Here is a 17867-nt window from a genome sequence, read left to right on the forward strand (position 1 = left end):
CTCAAAACTCTTCCCTGGATTGGGATTCGAATGCGATCGCTGCGTTTCACGGGCAGTGAACTATCAGTGACGCCATACGAGCCTCCATCAATGACTGACTCAAGATTTCATCTAAAGGCTTCTCCCCTTATCCATCGCCGGCCGTGGTGGCCAAGTGGTTCTAGGCGATTCAGTCTGGAACCGCGCGACCGATACGGTCGCAGGTTCGAATCCTGCCTGGGGCATGGCTGTGTGTGATGTCCTTAGGTTAGTTAGGTTTAAGTAGTTCTAAGTTCTAGGGGACTGGTGGCCTCAGATGTTAAGTCCCATAGTACTGAGAGCCATTTGAACCATTTGAAGCTTATCCTTCGGCTGGTAAGTATTTTTCTCACAGCACCGTGGGAGAATCTCTGCAGAGTTCGAAAGTAAGAGAGGAGGCAGTGACGATCTGGGGCTTTGTGTCGTCCGTGGAGCGTGCGCGAATGGGGTGATTGGTAGTGCACTGCCTACGAAATATAGGTATTTGGATTCGAACCCAGGTCTGGCACACAGTTTTAACTCATATACCATCACTAACGTCACTATCAGGAGGAGACGTTACAACTTGTTCTTGATGTACTCTGAGGATTTTCCGAAATACTATCTGCTTGAATCGTTCTCGGACGTAACTCTGGATGCTTTCGCGGAAATTGCTCGTCGACTTGAGACGCATCTAAAGATGAAGACTAGGCGCCTCTTTGAAATATTGTGACTGCAAGAACCGCACCTGCTAACTGTGTATCTTCCAGTTGTTTCAGAGGCCACAAGCCCTTCCTTTTCCAAGAAGGAATCCTGTGTACGCCGTCCATTTGCGTATAATGTCAACCTTGCATTGCTTGTTATTGTGTTTCCACTGTCTGTGGATAGCCGCGTGGATTTAATGCTTGCCTCTCTCATCTCTCTGTTTAATAAGCTGAAGGATCTACGAGATAGACTGCATGAACACGTTACATTGCAACAAACAGATAAAATGATTCCACAGTAGGAAAAACGTTATTGTAACTGCTCTAGCACCTAGATTAATGGAAGAATTCAAGTCCCAGGGGAATAACTGGAAATAAACTGGTATGCAAAACTTAAGGACGACAGTAACTTTCGTGTGATGTGTCATTGCCAAGTAACATACAGGAGAGAGTCGAAAATATGGAAACATCTAAAAACACAACACATTACCGTGACTAAAACGGTGCAAGAAACCAGCTGGAAATCAAAACAATTTCCAGTCGTCTCGGAATGGATAAATACAGATCCTTCACGTTTTTCAAAGGAATATTATACCACTCTTCCTGCAAAATAGTAGAAAAAGATGCTGGAGATGGATACCAATACGCACACTTTTCTCAAAAGGAGACCACAAAGGCCGGCCGCGGTGGTCTAGCGGTTCTGGCGCTGCAGTCCGGAACCGCGGGACTGCTACGGTCGCAGGTTCGAATCCTGCCTCGGGCATGGGTGTGTGTGATGCCCTTACGTTCGTTAGGTTTAAGTAGTTCTAAGTTCTAGGGGACTTATGACCTAAGATGTTGAGTCCCATAGTGCTCAGAGCCATTTGAACCATTTGGAGACCACAAAGGCTCAATAATATTGAGATACGGTGACTGTGGTGGCAAGGGGAGATGCGACAACTCATCCTCGTGTTCACAAAACTAGTGTTGGCGACGCCAGCTGTGGTTACAGGGGCCTTGTCGTCAGGGAATACAGCATCAGCATTTGGGAACGAACATTGTACCATTGGACGGACCTGATCAGTCAAAATGGTCAAATAATCCTGGGCGAACTTGCTGAGTGACGATGAGACCCGTGGCATACCACGATACGGCTGCCCAAATTATCACCGAACCCCCGTCATGTTTCACTCTTGGGCGTAAACTCAGCCAGAAGTTGGAAGAAGTGTGAAACAAGACTCATCCGATCAAATGACTTTCTTCCACTGTTCCATAGGCCAGGTATTGTGGCTGGAGCACCACATTTTCCTGTAACAGGCATTTGCATCATTGATAAGTGATTTTGGAATTAGAGCTCATGTTGCAATTCCCTGTTTTTGGAGTTCGCTTCGTGTTGTTTCGGTGCTGACAGAGTTCGTGAGAGTGACGTTCAACTCCACAGTAACTTACGCAGCAAGGTCGTCCTTCAATTTTTCATCTCAGTCATCTTCAATGACCTTGTGTCACGATCACTCACCACACACTTTCGTGCACGTTGTAACTTACCGCATGATGTTTTTCCGCTTTCCCTGTATGTGGTATAAATCTTCGATACGGTGCCTCTCGAAACACCAAACACTTCAGCTACCTTCGTTACGGAGGAAAAAAAATTATCACCGAACCCCCGTCATGTTTCACTCTTGGGCGTAAACTCAGCCAGAAGTTGGAAGAAGTGTGAAACAAGACTCATCCGATCAAATGACGTTCTTCCACTGTTCCATAGGCAAGCACCAACAATTTGCCCACGTTCGAATTCACTTAGCTCCAACATAATGCACTCACAACTCCACAGAAAACTGTTCCGACCACCACTGCTGCTTGCAACGTATTGAAGACATTGCACTGATGTCGTTCGTGGTCAAATACAACATCGCAGCCTGCAGGATTGGCCACCATCTGCATTTATGTCCAAGCATACATCTCTCGCGGAGTTTCCATATTTTTGTCCGACCCTGTACACCAACGTGCAAAACTAAGGACCAAATTGGCTTTGACATGAGGTGTCACTGCCAAGTAACATAGCTCTGTGAAACTTGGATCATACATAGAAATAGCTACTGCAATATAGTACGGGGTGTTCAAAAAGTCTCTCGGCAGTGCCGTATGATTGTTAGCCGCGCGTGCCGTATGCCGCAGTGATTATACCGAAATGAAACTCAGTGAAATAGAAGTTATTAATTTATTGAATATTCATTTTTACTCACAAATTTTCACATTAAATGTTGAAAGTGTCAGCCCCGTTGTTGAATACACAATTCAATTCGTCTAATCGTGTTTCCAAATACAAGCTGTAAAATTTCTTCTGTAACAGAAGCAGTGAAAGTGGATATTGCAGTTTTCAATTCATCGATGGATTTTAGACGGTTTTTACAGACAGTTGCTTTCGCTGCACCCCAGAAGAAAACGTCAGGTGGTGTTAGGTCAGGCGATCGTGGAGGCCAAAGTCCCTGTGAAATTATGCGATCACCAGCAACATCAGCAAGCAGTGACGTTGAAACGGTAGCTGTATACGTTGTTGCACCATCTTGCTGAAAATAACCGTTCAATATTTCGCTTAACACAAGTTCTCCTATGAATAGGTACAGAATATTACTGCAGTATAGTTATGCGTTTATTGTTTCGTTGAAAAATATGGGACCCACAATCCGCCGTCTAGAAATTGCAATCCAAACTCCTATTTTCACAGAATGAAGTCGTCCCTCATGAAAACACAATGGATTTGCAGTACTCCACATACGAGAATTTTGCGAGTTCACATACCCGGATAAATGAAACCACGCCTCATGAGTGAAAAATGTTTCATTAAGAATATCCCTTCCATTTTGTTGAACGAAATTTTTGAATCATTGACAATAATGCAGTCTCTTGCCACGATCAGTATTTTTCAGTTCTTGCACGACTGTCAGTTTGTATGGGAAAAGTTCTAATTTTTTCCTTACAGCTGTGTGGGCCGTTCCGACACTAACATCGATTTCCTGGGCGAGTTTTCTTACTGAGTTGTTCCGACTCGTGGACATTTTATCGGAAATATCGAGTAATTTATCCTTAGACAAAACGCTAGGACGACCGTTTCTCGGTGCATCTGTCACGGAATCCGTACTTCGAAATTTGTTAATGAAATCTCGCACAGTATCGCGATGTGGGAGTGTTGTCTCCGGGAAAACTGAATTAAATGTTTGACGAACTGAAACTGTGTATTTACCGCCAGCTCTGAACACTTGTTCGACTAAAAACACACGTTCTGCAATGGTTAGCATTTTAACAGTGACGAAAACGAAACAAACGAACAAAGGAACTAAACTTAAACGTTCACGTCAACACGTAACGACACACACCAGCCATACAACTGACGCTGGCTGAGATAAACGAAACAGTGGAATGTTGAGAGAGTCGACTTGAAGGGAAGTAACCCAGGCAGGCGAACAATCATACGGCACCGCGGCTAACAGTCATACGGCACTGCGGAGAGACTTTTTGAACACCCCGTACGAAAGACAACTAAATACACGATGAGACGAACAGAAATATTCAAAGTCACCGCGATATTTGATGGGCCCCTGGACATTACAAAGGGTGGGACATGGTTCGTTATGGGATGTGTGATCCGCTGCTACTCCCGAGATTGGTAAGAAGTTTTTGTGGTAGGGCGTTCTATTCCTCCAGCAGCGCGGCCGACTACTAGTGGACCGTTGGTTGTTGGTGCATGTGGATGTGCTTCAATATGTCTCCCCAGCGCAACCTTCACGTACTCGATTGTTCCAAGAGCTTTTCCACCGGCGCTGTTCGTTGCGGTCGCGCATTGTCATCCATAAAATGAAGTGAGGGTTGAATGCAAACCTGAAAACACGCATATAGGGAAGGACTACAGTGGCACAATTAGGCTGACCGGTGAGTGCACCCTGTTCATTGATTTGAACGTGATCGCCTGTTGGTCCGATTGTTACGATGTGCGGAGACATAATGTTGCATGGGCATACTGGCCTCTAACTCAATGAACACGGTGCATTCACTGGTCAACGTAACTGTGCCTCAATACTCCTTCCCCATGTACGTGTTTTCAGGGGTGCATTCGGCCCTGACTTACGGATGACAACGCGCGACCGCGCCGCGTCAAACATCGCAGGTGCAGGAGCTCTTGGAACGAGAGGTTACTCCGCGAATGGACTGGCCTGCCTGTTTCCCAGACTTTAATCCCGTCGAGCACGTGTGGGATGAATTAGGGAGACGTATCGTATTACGTTCACATGCACCAACTACGGTTCAGCATATGGCAAGCGCACTGTTGGAGGAATGGAACGCCCCCACCACAAGACCTCCTTGCCAATCTTGTGGCCAGCATGGGAGCATGCACTGCGTCCGTGGTGGTCACACACCCTATTAAGAACGCTGTACGGCCTTTTTTTAATGTCAAAGGGACAATTATAAACTGCAGTGACATAAGAGTAATTATTACCTTTGAATAAAAGTGTCATTTCTGTTCGACTCATTTCGTATATCTTTCGGTTATCTTCTGCGCTACACTGTAGCAGTTCTTTTTATGTACGGAGCAAGTTCGGTCGAGCTATGGTACGTGGTAGTGACACATCCTGCGAAAGTTACTTTCGTCTTTAAATTTTGAACTCCATTGTAATATTGCTTGATGGGGTACTTACGCGCTACTAAGCGTAGGGTTTCTTGGGATGATTCCGTAACTATTAAAGCGGAATTGGGTGGTCAGGAACTTGAGTTCACCTAGGCCGGTTACTCGTGTCCAGATAACTTCACAGTCAGACTGAATGGACACAATATTTTTGTAGACTGCATTTAACATCCCGCCCCCCCCCCCCCCCAGGCCCCCTCCTATGACGTTTAACCTGTATTTTCGATATGCGTTCCATACCTCGTTAAATGTTTCGGATCTTTCCACTACTAGCCGCTTCAGTCCAGAACCGCGCTGCTGCTACGGTTGCGAGTTCGAATCCTGCCTCGGGCATAGATGCGTGTGATGTCCTTAGGTTAGTTAGGTTTAAGTAGTTCTAAGTCTAGTGGACTGATGACCTCAGATGTTAAGTCCCATAGTGCTTACCGCCATTTGAACCATCTTTCTACTACGTATTTCGAGTATAACATGAGCGCGACAGCTTTCCTAGAGTGGGGTAAATTTATTCTCTTTGTTACGAATGCATTGACAATTTACTGCTAAAATCTTGACATCCGAAGTGTCTTAACTTTTTAAGCGATCAGATTTCGCTCTCTGCGTACCGACTGACCAGTGTTTATCAGGGGACCCCATACTCTCGCCGAGCTTTAAAAAAAACCATGTGCAGTCGACGAGTCTTCCGCTACTCGAATAGCTGCTTTCTCTGTGCATTGCACCCCTGACCTATCAAGGCGAATTCTATAATTCTTCATCCCGTAACGCAGGTACAGCGAGCCAATACCGCCACAAAGTCGACGTAGCCTCTGGCTGAGACTATCCACTCGTTTCCAGTCCAAACAACCCCGATAAATTATGGTTACGATACTCTAATTTGTAAGCTCTGCTTGCACACTGCCAGCTAGGCCAGTAGAGACCTCATCACATCCGCCAGCTACCAGTATGAACTGAGAATGGCTTCATAACCCAAACGATAGGTGTCACTGATGCCGACATAAGTCACAACTGCAGATGACTGCACCTGCACCCTCAGTAGCCGCAAGCAAGGTCTTCTCCACATCTCTGATGATCGAGGCCGCCACCCGCCCCCCTCCCATGCCGTTCCCCAAAGTGTTGATTAGATTTCGGAAAACACCGATTATTCGTCATACTACGGGATAGTATAAGGAGATGTTCAACGACATATAAATTTTAAAATTTTTGCCGCCATTATCTCATCGTCAGATAAAATACAAACAACCAAGAGTCCTCGCAGCTTCCCCCCGTCGGAGGATCGAGTCCTCGGCATAAGTTAGTTTAAATCACATTAAGTGGTGGGTAAGCTTAGGGACCGATGACCTCAGCAGTTTGGTCCCATGAGACCTTACGACAAATTTCCAAATTTCCAACAAAGAGTGGTGTCCGCAGTCGTGGTCGTGCGGTAGCGTTCTCGCTTCCCGCGCCCGGGTTCCCGGGTTCGATTCCCGGCGGGGTCAGGGATTTTCTCTGCCTCGTGATGACTGGGTGTTGTGTGATGTCCTTAGGTTAGTTAGGTTTAAGTAGTTCTAAGTTCTAGGGGACTGATGACCATAGATGTTAAGTCCCATAGTGCTCAAAGCCATTTGAACCAAGAGTGGTGCCGCAGATCCTTCACATTAGAGAGCAAATACCCATCTGACAATCCAGATTGGTTTTACGTTATTTCTCCTGTTTAGATAGCTATGCACGTTGAAGTGTCCACTTCCAGGATGGGATGCGCTAGCCCCAATTCGAATCCGCCTGGCCGGCGTGCCAGGCAACCTGGGTGTGGTTTTTAAGCGGTTTTCCACATCCCACTAAGTGAATACCGGGCTGGTACCCATTTACTGCTTCACATACATGTTACTCAAACATTTAGAAAACTTTCTGACACTTACACATAGAATTTATTCTATACACAGACAGGCTGGGTACACGGATTCTGTCCTGGTGACTAATGACCTTAGATGTTCAGTCTTCTTAAATCCATAATCTGCAGCAGCAGGTTTTCCATTATTTCCATAATTTACTAAAGGAAGATGCCTAGATTTTACATCTACATAGACACTCCACAAGCCACCGCATGGTGCGTGTCGGAGGGTACCCTGTACCACTACTTGTCTTTTCCACTCACAAATAGAGCGAGGGAAAAACGACTGTCTGTACGCCTCCGTATGCGCCCGCATTTCTCGTAACTTATCTTCGTGGACCTTACGCGCTATGTATGATGGCGGCGGTAGAATCGTTCGGCAGCCGGGTTCAAATACCGGTTCTCTAAATTTTCTCAATAGTGTCTCGAAAAGAACGTCGCCTTTCCTCCAGGGATTCCCATTTGAGTTCCTGAAGCATTTCCATAACACTTGCGCGTTGTTCGAACCTACCGATAACAAATCTAGCAGCGCGGCTCTGAATTGCTTCGATACCTTCCTTCAGTCTGACCTGGTACGGACCCCAAACACTTGAGCAGTACTCAAGAATAAGTCGCACCAGCTTCCTATACGCAGTCTCCTTTACAGGTGAACCACTTTTTCCTAAAATTCTCCCAATAAACCAAGGTCGACCATTCGCCTTCCCTACCATAGTTCTCACATGCTCGTTCCACTTTATATTGCTTTGCAACGTTACGCCCAGGTATTTAAATGTCTTGACTCTGTCAAGTAGGACACTACTAATACTGTATCCGAACATTACAGATTTGCTCTTCCTAGTCATCCGCATTAACTTACATTTTTTCACATTTAGGGCTAGCTGCCATTTATCACACCAACTAGAAATTTTGTCTAAGTTGTCTTGTATCTTCCTATAGTCACTCAACTGCGACACCTTGCCGTACAGCACGGAATTATCAGAAAACAACCCCAGTTTGCTGCCCACCCCGACCGCCAAATCATTTATGTATATAGAGAACAATAGCTGTACCATCGCACCTCCATGGGGCACTCTTGACGATAGCCTTGTCTCTGCTCCTTCGAGAAGCGCACGCCCATTTTTTCCCTATACGTCCTCGCTCCAAGTTTGTGTTCCGTTTCTAATGACCCCGACGGGACGTTAGAACCTTATCTTCCTGCTTTCCCCCGTTCCACACAAAATTGTGCCGTAGTTGAGTGTGTAGCGTCGCAGGTTACTTACGAGGAGGTCCCAGATTCGATTTCAGGTGAACACCTCGGATTTTTCTTAAGCGGGAAGATATGGATTGGGCTCCAAAAACGCTCGTAATGCCAAATGGAAAACCGCTCGATTTAATCAGGGGAAAAAATGACACGCTAGCTGCCGAAGTAGTGTCAAATTGAAAAGCTAACACCAGGCATGAAGCCCCACAACTTTTATAGGCAAGATACTGCCATGTCCCTAGGCGTGACATGGCTGCAGTCTAAGCAGCAAATACAGCAAACTCAAATAAAACGCTAGCACGCTGAACCAGTAGAGTCGTCTTGTCACAACAGGAATCCATGAATCACAATACAATATCCTATACTGAAGTCGCTTAGATTTACTTTTTCTCGTTGGCAAGCACGACACACACATACGGGCCTGGTAGTGTTGCTCGCTTACAGCCATCCCCTCTCCTGCTAAGACGGGGCTGCTTCTGGGCTGCTGGGAGCAGCCAGCGGAACAACAGAGAGAGTCCCAGCTGTGCTTGGCTGCAGCGTAACACAGCGCAGTTCCTTTCTGTCTATGTGACCTACTAGTTAAAGCACGACAGCTCGGTTCCCTGCTTTTGTAGCCCTCATAGGGAATCTTGAGGACTCTGAACAACTTTCTCTACTGGCATCACACAAACTGAAGAGCACTTAGTGAATCAGAGCATAAAAGAAAGTACAGCCATAATCAGAACTGCTCCATTGCGCCCAAGGTCGCCTTAAACATTACATCAAACATGGAGAATTTATTAGGGACCCTATTTCTGACGAAATGTTCTTGGTAGAGGTAGCACCCAACAGTGAAGTCGACCGTGCAGCTGCAATAACCACATAAATTAAGTTAATGTATCGATCCAAAAATACGTTCTCTCATAAATCTTTCTTGTACGCTGTTAGATCCAAAATAAGCTTTATCTCACAAATAGATCAAAACGTCAATCGAATCCAGCCCTGGCTGGAGACAGTAACCTTAGTCCCACAAAATACCATTAGGTCACGCTTTGAAACAAACGAACAAAAGACTCACCGTTTCCCATCATTTATAAAAATTCGTTATATCAATGGGTGAAGAGCGAATCAGTCTGCTGGGCATTGTAAAACAGACAAGAACCTATGCTCCATCCTCATCACAAAAAGTTGCCATGATATGACTACGAGCAGCTTACGAGCCTTGGCGCAGACGACGGGTAAAAGTTTACTTCCGAATGTCTCCGTGGGCGGAACTGTCCCAGCATACTGGATGAGTCTTGCTTTTTCATATGCATAGATCTTGCTGATCTGCATATCAAGTCATCACAGAAGAGTGGAAGCAAGGTCTTTTAAGAACTAGAGCGAATTCATTCTGTATGCACCCTTGATACATGATGGAATCTAAGATGTTTAATTCTACGAGGTATTCGCTCTTAGTCCACTTTAGCGTGGCAACCATTTCTGATTACCATCAAGTATGAAATTCTGGAAACTCACCAGTTGCTTAAAGAATTGAGAAAGTGTTCCTGATCTGCAGTTTGGACTGTAAAGTAAAAACCAGCACATCATATCTGAATATGTTATTTCCCTAAGTTTATAGAATCCCAACTGTCAGCTAAAACAGATGAATCGTCATGAAAAGGATAGGAGACTAACACAGAAGCGACGATTCGTCCTTTTTTACTGGATAACGAAAGAGTCTACGCTCGTGGAAAGTAGGCTGTGCTTGTGAGAGGGGTGAGGCAGGTTTGTAGCCTATCCCTTACGTTTTTAAATCTGTGCATAGGTAAGGCAGTACAAAAAACTAATGAGGACTTGAGAAAGAAAACTGAAGATAAGGGAGAACAAAAAATAACTTTGAGGTTACTCGGTGACTTTGTGGTTGTGTCAGAGATGGAAAAGGACATGGAAGATCAGTTGAACAGAATGGTTACACACGGTTATTTGCTTCGGTCACAGTTGCGGTTTCGGTTTTTATCGGCCATCTTCAGAAGTGGGCATATTAGTCACAGCGTGACGCGTGAAGTACGCCGCTGTGAATGGCTGCCTCAACGTTCGAATACTCAAGGTTAACATCCAGGTACTTCCATTCCAGAGAATTCTTCTTCAAAAACGAGAAAAGTGTCCCAACAACCTCATTTCACTGAAAGTATTACAGGTGAACTGCTTCTGATAATATAACGAGATGTTCTAATAACCCTTAAGAGGGTCTTCTTGTACTACAACTTGTCTCAGGCAATGCTAAATATGCGTATGTAGAGAGATGAGTTCTATGAATGGGGATGAAACTGAATTCACTAACGTCTTTCTTCAGGATAGGCTAATACAGTGCTGGAAGAAATTTACACCCTGCCTGGCGTTGCTACGAAAAATCATTGCTTTACTACTGTGTTTGTTGGCAATGTGTCACGTCACGAATCAGTCTACAGACCTGTTTATTTCGTGAAAAATATTTTATATTGTTTATATTCCAAACTTCTGATAAACTTAAGAAATGTTATCACGTATAACGTAAGCTGGTATTAGAAGTATTCTGTATTAAAGAAGTATGTTTACTCCCTAGGCCGTTTCCAGGCTACTTTTTATTCCAATGTAAGTTTTGCTCTTTATCCAAGCTGTGCTGGAAAATCGTCAAGCCGCGCGGGATTAGCCGAGCGGTCTCAGGCTCTGCAGTCATGGACTGTGCGACTGATCCCAGCGGAGGTTCGAGTCCTCCCTCGGGCATGGGTGTGTATGTTTGTCTTTCGGATAATTTAGCTTAAGTAGTGTGAAGCTTAGGGACTGATGACCTTAGCAGTTAAGTCCCATAAGATTTCACACACATTTGAACATTTGAAAATCGTCAAATACCGAAACTGGTCGTTTATTAAAGAACATTTTTTAACAGCAGTTTACGTTGTTACACGATGTCATTTCTAAAGTTCATTTTGTGGAGCCTGTAGGACAAAAAATGGAATACAGGAATCCTCTTAACGATTCTAGTCTCCTGTTCTCGGTAAAGCAGCGACCTCCACCCCTACTTCCGAAAGAGTGGAAGTTCCGTTATAGGTGAACTGTCGCATCTTAGGTTGTTAGTTGCTGTAAGGGCTGTCAAACTAATGTCTCGCGTGTTTCGTGCGATGTACATGTGTGGTCGACAACATACTGGAGACTATCTCTACGATGGAGACAACCACTGATTGTACAGTAACTTATCAGTCTTGTTCGCAATCCATTTTGGCAGCCATCCTTCAACATCGAAGGATGAAGGTTTACGTCGAACGTCCTGCCAACGTCGTAGTTTTTGAAGACGAATTAGCTCAATTGCGTGTTTCACTGATCACTTAAACCAAAAACCGTAATGACGATTTATAGCTGACAGTTTCAAAACGATGGAGGACAATTTTGGCCATGGTCTTATTGGGATATCCAACTCGGCATCCGCCTTAAATGATGTAGAAAGGCCAAGGGAAACCTAAGTAGGGGTGGCTGGGTGGGGATTTGAGTCTTGCTCGTACCGAACGCTTCGACCACTATGGAACCTCACACGGGAAGGCAGGTAAAGTGAAACGTGCTGTGAAAATGGGAAGGTCGCGAATTGTGCAACAAATACTTATGTACTGACACTGGGGATGGTAGGCTCTTAGGTTCAACAACGCTGAAATATTCCTTTCAATGCTCCGCACGGGGTAGTCGCGCGGTCTAGGGCGTCTTGTTACGTTCCGCGCAGCTCCCCCCGTCGGAGGTTCGAGTCCTCCCTCGGGCGTGGATGCGTGTGTCGTCTTTAGTGTAAGTTAGTTTAAGTTAGATTAAATAGTGTGTAAGCTTAGGGACCGATGACCTCAGCAGTTTGGTCCCATAAGACCTTAACACAAATTTTCAATTTTTTCCTTTCAGTGAAAAATGCAGATTCTAAGCATTTGGGTACCATTGCATTTAAAAAGCGTCACATTAGCAGATGCATAGAGGCCTTTGCCATACTGAAATTTCCGGTTTTTCCAGGTATACCTTTTGTATTCCAATATGAACTGCTTAGAAAACGTTTTATACCACTTGCGTATCTGTGAACGCATGCGGGCTTACATTGGAGGATAGCAGAGGATGAAAAAAAGAAGCCTTACGTAACAATACACATTAACGTGAACACCTGTCAAAAGTCTGAATAACCACCTTTTGCAGCTTGGATGCGCTGGTAGAGTGACAGTGACGTTCTTGGAGGTATCGACAGCGATGTGGAGTCACGCTAACTCCAGTGCCGTGGCAAGCGGTGCTAGGCTTCACGCCTGAGAATCCATGGTGCGGACAGCCCGATCGAAGTAGTCCCATAGATTTTCGACTGGTTTTAGATCCAGTGCGTTTAGTGACCAGGGGAGTATGATGAACTCATCTTGGTGCTCTCCTAACCACGCACGTACAGCGCGAGTTGTGTGACACGTTGCGTTGTCCTCCTGGTAGATGCAATCGCGTCGAGGGAAAACAAACTGCACGTATGGATGGACATGTCCCCAAAGCTAGATGCGTACGTGCGCTGATCCATTGTACCTATCAGGATGATGAGATCATCCGGGGAACGCCACAAAAATATTCTTCCGACCATAATGCTTCCTCCTGCCTGGACTATTCCGACGATTGTCGCGCGGCCGTACACGCCAATGCCCATCTGTCCGATGGGGCATAAAACGTGATTCATCTGAAAAGGTCGCCTGTCGCCACTCGGTGAAAGTTAAATTGCGGTATTGGCGTTCAGATTTCAGCTTCGTCGTCAATGAACAGCAGGCAACATGGGTGCACGAACCAGGTGCCTGCTGCAGAGGCAACATTCGCTGAACGATTGTTGGGGAGACACTGTTCAAAAATGGTTCAAATGACTCTGAGCACTATGGTACTTAACATCTGAGGTCATCAGTCCCCTAGAACTTAGAACTACTTAAACCTAACTAACCTAAGGACAACACACACATCCATGCCCGAGGCAGGATTCGAACCTGCGACCGTAGCGGTCGCGCGGTTCCAGACTGGAGCGCCTAGAATCGCTCGGTCACACCGGCCGGTGAGACACTGTTGGTAGCCCCTTGGTTCATCTGGCGGGCAGTTGCTCAACAGTTGCACGTGTATTCGCCTGTACACGTCTCTGCAGCTGTCGTTCACCCCTGTCGTCTATGACCGTGGTGCGCCAAAGTTGCTTCGGCGTCGATTTTGGATACCGCCATTTTGACATTCACGGTATGCTTTAACCATGGCGGCACGCAAACAGTTTACAAACTTAGCCGTTTCGGCAATGCTTCCATACTTGCCCCGACCGAGCGAGGTGGCGCAGTGGCTAGCACACTGGACTCGCATTCGGGAGGACGACGGTTCAATCCCGCATCCGGCCATCCTGATTCAGGTTTTCCGTGATTTCCCTAAATCGCTCCAGGCAAATGCCGGGTTGGTTCCTTTGAAAGGGCACGGCCGACTTCCTTCCCCGTCTTTCCCTAATCCGATGAGACCGATGACCTTGCTGTCTGGTCTCTTCCCCCAAAAACAACCCAACAACAACAACTTGCCCCGAAAGCCAATGATCATGCCTTTTTGGACGTCAGATATATCGCTTTGTGCTTTTCCCGCGTCCTCCCCTACCCCCACCCCCCGTTCCCGCCACACTTGATATATCCTCCTCCTCCACTATTAGTACTGCCACCTGCCGTCCGTGAGTGATTATTGCACAATGACGTCGAACATTGACGGTGGTCACATTAGTGTGACTGGACCGTGAAAAACAAGCTTTGCTGAGAGACAAAAACGGTAGCCAAAATAAAGCCACCCTGTTCAAAAATGGCCGCGCAGGATTAGCCGAGCGGTCTAAGGCGCTGCAGTGATGGACAGTGCGGCTGGTCCCGGCGGAGGTTCGAGTCCTCCCTCGGGCATGGGTGTCTGTGTTTGTCCTTAGGGTAATTTAGGTTAAGTAGTGTGTAAGCTTAGGGACTGATGACCTCAGCAGTTAAGTCCCATAAGATTTCACACACATTTTTTTGGTTCAAAAATGCACATCTTTGTGCATTTGTGAAATTAAAATGTGCTACAGACTAACGCTCAACACTATGTTGCTTCGCTTCAATGTCAGCACAAATCGCTCTGTTTTCTTCATTGCTTCATTCCTTCCTATTGGAGGGAGGCATAAATGAGATGGGTGCAGTGTGCTCGGTCATTATCGTCTTGCAAGGTGAATTGATCGCTGATACTTTCGAAAGACGAACCCATCACCGCTATGTTGGCAAGAGATTGGAGGATCCTATCTTGGTAGTGCACAGCCCTTACCTACCCTCGACAGCGATGAGAGACGCCCTTCCTCTGTACATGAACTAGCCTACAGTATGACTCATCCACCTCTGTGCTAAACGCATGGGACTGCATGCCCGAGACGCAAAACGGTAACTTGGCGCCCCCACACTGTACGATGATCATCAGGTTCAAAATGGTTCTGAGCACTATGGAACTTAACATCTTAGGTCATCAGTCCCCTAGAACTTAGAACTACTTAAACCTAACTAACCTAAGGACATCACACACATCCATGCCCGAGGCAGGATTCGAACCTGCGACCGTAGCAGTCGAACGGTTCCGGACTGAGCGCCTAGAACCGCGCCTCCGCGGCCGGCGATGATCATCAGGCGTCAGACTAATCCTGCACTAGTCAGTGAAAATAATCCACCAGGTCCCACTCCAGGTGCTCACTCATTTGCCCACCTTCTTTGCGTATCTCGGTGATGGAAGGTTTTTACTGTTGTTTATACGAAGGCATAGACTCACCTGTCCTTGTGGTGACTCATGCGTACTGTCTGGGATAATCAAGCCCTCGCAATTGCCTCTTAATGTCGCGGTCTACTCGGAGTAGCTACGAGCGGTCATTAGCTGGTATTCTTAAGAGCGGGAGACCGCAACGAGGAAGGTCTTCAATGTTTTGTGTTTAACGATAGCAGCTGAGTGTTGCAATGACGTCGCTACACGATACTTCAGAGGACAACATCCCGTGCTAACAATTGTTCTTGCCGTAAAATGAGAACGCACCCAAAGTCGATGCTTTAGGCATGTTGATAAGCTGAACACCGCACACAAGCCGCAGTGTCTCGTTCACGACTGGAGAGACAGCGAACTGCACAGAGGATGTAGGTTTATCTTTGCCTCCATTACACATGTGGCTGACGCAGCGATTTCCTGTGGTAAAATGAGTGCTAGAAAGATGTTTGCAACAAAATATGTGCGGACGGCTGTGGTAACTTGGTGACTAGGTGCAAGACTCGTTGGGTTTCTCTGATATAAAAATCAATATTTTAAGTTGGCGGTCACCAGGCATCATTAAAATGCGTTACGACTTTGATAATGTTCAGTTGGTTTAGCAGCACTTGCTTATTGTTCTGTACTGAACTTGTGCTCCAAATTTTCATTACGATAGCGATTCACGTTTGTTTCTTGCTAAAGAATTGACACTCGTCACTTCAGCATTCCTCATTTCGAAGCTGTATGTGACAGACGTACTATAAAGGAAATTTACCCAACATTACTTGCACTTACTAGTCCTTAACTACGCATTACTAGTTTGCATCTCACTTTTGAAACTTATATTTTAGTGCCCACAGGCAAAAGACATAGACAGCTGGAATGATTTATGCCTTCCTGAGCTTGTTATGGTACATGTACTTCGCGTCAAATTCACTCTTGAGTTGCAATAACTGTTTCAACAGGGGGAACTCAATTACAACTCCGTCCGAACAGGCCTTGGAAGGCCCAACCGTACCGACCGGCCGCCGTGTCATCAAAAATGGTTCAAATGGATCTGAGCACTATGGGACTTAACATCTGAGGTCATCAGTCCCCTAGACTTAGAACTACTTAAACCTAACTAAGCTAAGGACATCACACATCCATGCCCGAGGCAGGATTCGAACCTGCGACCGTAGCAGCAGCGCGGTTCCAGACTGAAGCGCGTGGAACCGCAAGGTCACAACGGCCGGCGCCGTGTCATCCTCAACTCAAAGATGTCACTCGATGCGGGTATGGAGGGACATGTGGTCAGCACACCGCTCTCCCTGCCGTATGTCAGTTTACTGTGGCGGCCGCTACTTCTCTGTCAAATAGCTCCTCAGTTTGTCTCAGAAAAACTGAGTGCACCGCGCTTGCCAACAGCGCTCGGCAGACCGGATGGTCACCCATCCAAGTGCTAGCCCAGCCTGACAGCGCTTAACTTCGGTGATCTGACGGGAACCGGTGTTACCACTCCGGCAAGGCCGTTGGCAACCCAATTACAGACGCACTTTAAGTGTTTGAGAGTTTTGCTGCCCATTCTTTGCTCTCGTGTACGCAGCAGGTCAACATTGTTGCTAATCTCCCTAGTATTAAAGATGCCCTGGTAATCGTGAACCGCACTTCATGTCGGAAAACCCGCCACATTTACTGTGTGTGGTGCGGCTCCGTCAGTGGTGTTCAGAACGTCAGAGCGGGATGTGATGTCTTCTAACGGCAATGCTGTAAGCATGGCGGCTCGCCACACCGAGGTCCAGGCCATCCAGCACGGTTTGTAACGCACTTACTGCAGGGCAGCTCCCATCTGGAAGTCACTATATGTCTACGGTGGTGCCGTTTGAGTACAGTCCTTGGGCCTGGAGTGCCTAATGCTTGTCCAACGCATTCAAGTAAGGAGAACAAGCTGCATAATCTAGTTGTGTGGTGTTCTCGTCCACCAGGTAGGATATTTTTGTGCATCATATAACAGCCAGGCCCATATGCCACACACACCTTTGCACGATTCCATCTCCATAGGCCGCTGAACACATGCTGTGGCGGCCTAATGTGGTACTGACCACTACAAAGTACTATCGCAGTAACGCTCACTTACCGTTGGCTTCATTTTAACGTGTGCCATGAGAGCACCAGATAAACTGGCGAAGAGAATCTCCCACCGGGATAATCTGCTGTCAGGACATTATCCACCTGTCATGAGTCCAGTCACGTGGTGCGTTTGGGTGAGGTGAACACACTTTGTGGGCTGCCGAGCTTACAGAATGATCTCTCGAAGGAGACGAGAAACAGTTTGATGGTGTAAGCGTCAGCCAAGGCTGCTACGAGATACCTAGCCAGAATGCACTGGCGCAGAGGTTAGCAGTCCAAACCCACAGTCAGGAGGAGCAGGATTCAAATCCCTGTCTGATCATCTAGATTTAAATTCTCGATGACTTCCCTAGATCGACAACGGCGAATGCTGGACTGGTTCACTTGAAGACGACATGGCTGATGTCCTTATCCATTACTTCCCCTTCTCTAGTCAGAGAGAGTGCTGTGCTCGGTGGACGTTCAGAGCATTTAACCCTGTGGTACACATTCCACTGCGTCGGACAGCTGTTAATGTCGCTTCTTTGGAGTTTTCAGTCAGTCCTGAGGCTGTAAATGCAC

The 17867-nt window shown here is 46.4% G+C and overlaps 2 protein-coding genes and 1 pseudogene across 2 annotated transcripts in view; all 3 read right to left on the reverse strand.

Annotated features, from left to right (window-relative positions):
* LOC126183474 (mucin-5AC-like) overlaps nucleotides 1-17867 on the reverse strand; it is a 653654-nt gene that overhangs the window by 506019 nt on the left and 129768 nt on the right. The window lies entirely within an intron of this gene.
* LOC126183475 (RNA-binding protein 12-like) overlaps nucleotides 1-17867 on the reverse strand; it is a 94860-nt gene that overhangs the window by 72152 nt on the left and 4841 nt on the right. The gene's annotated exons all lie outside the window — the stretch shown is intronic.
* On the reverse strand, nucleotides 16596-16713 carry LOC126185816 (5S ribosomal RNA; annotated as a pseudogene).

Source organism: Schistocerca cancellata, chromosome 4 (genome assembly GCF_023864275.1).
Source record: "Schistocerca cancellata isolate TAMUIC-IGC-003103 chromosome 4, iqSchCanc2.1, whole genome shotgun sequence".
Classification (NCBI taxonomy): domain Eukaryota; kingdom Metazoa; phylum Arthropoda; class Insecta; order Orthoptera; family Acrididae; genus Schistocerca; species Schistocerca cancellata.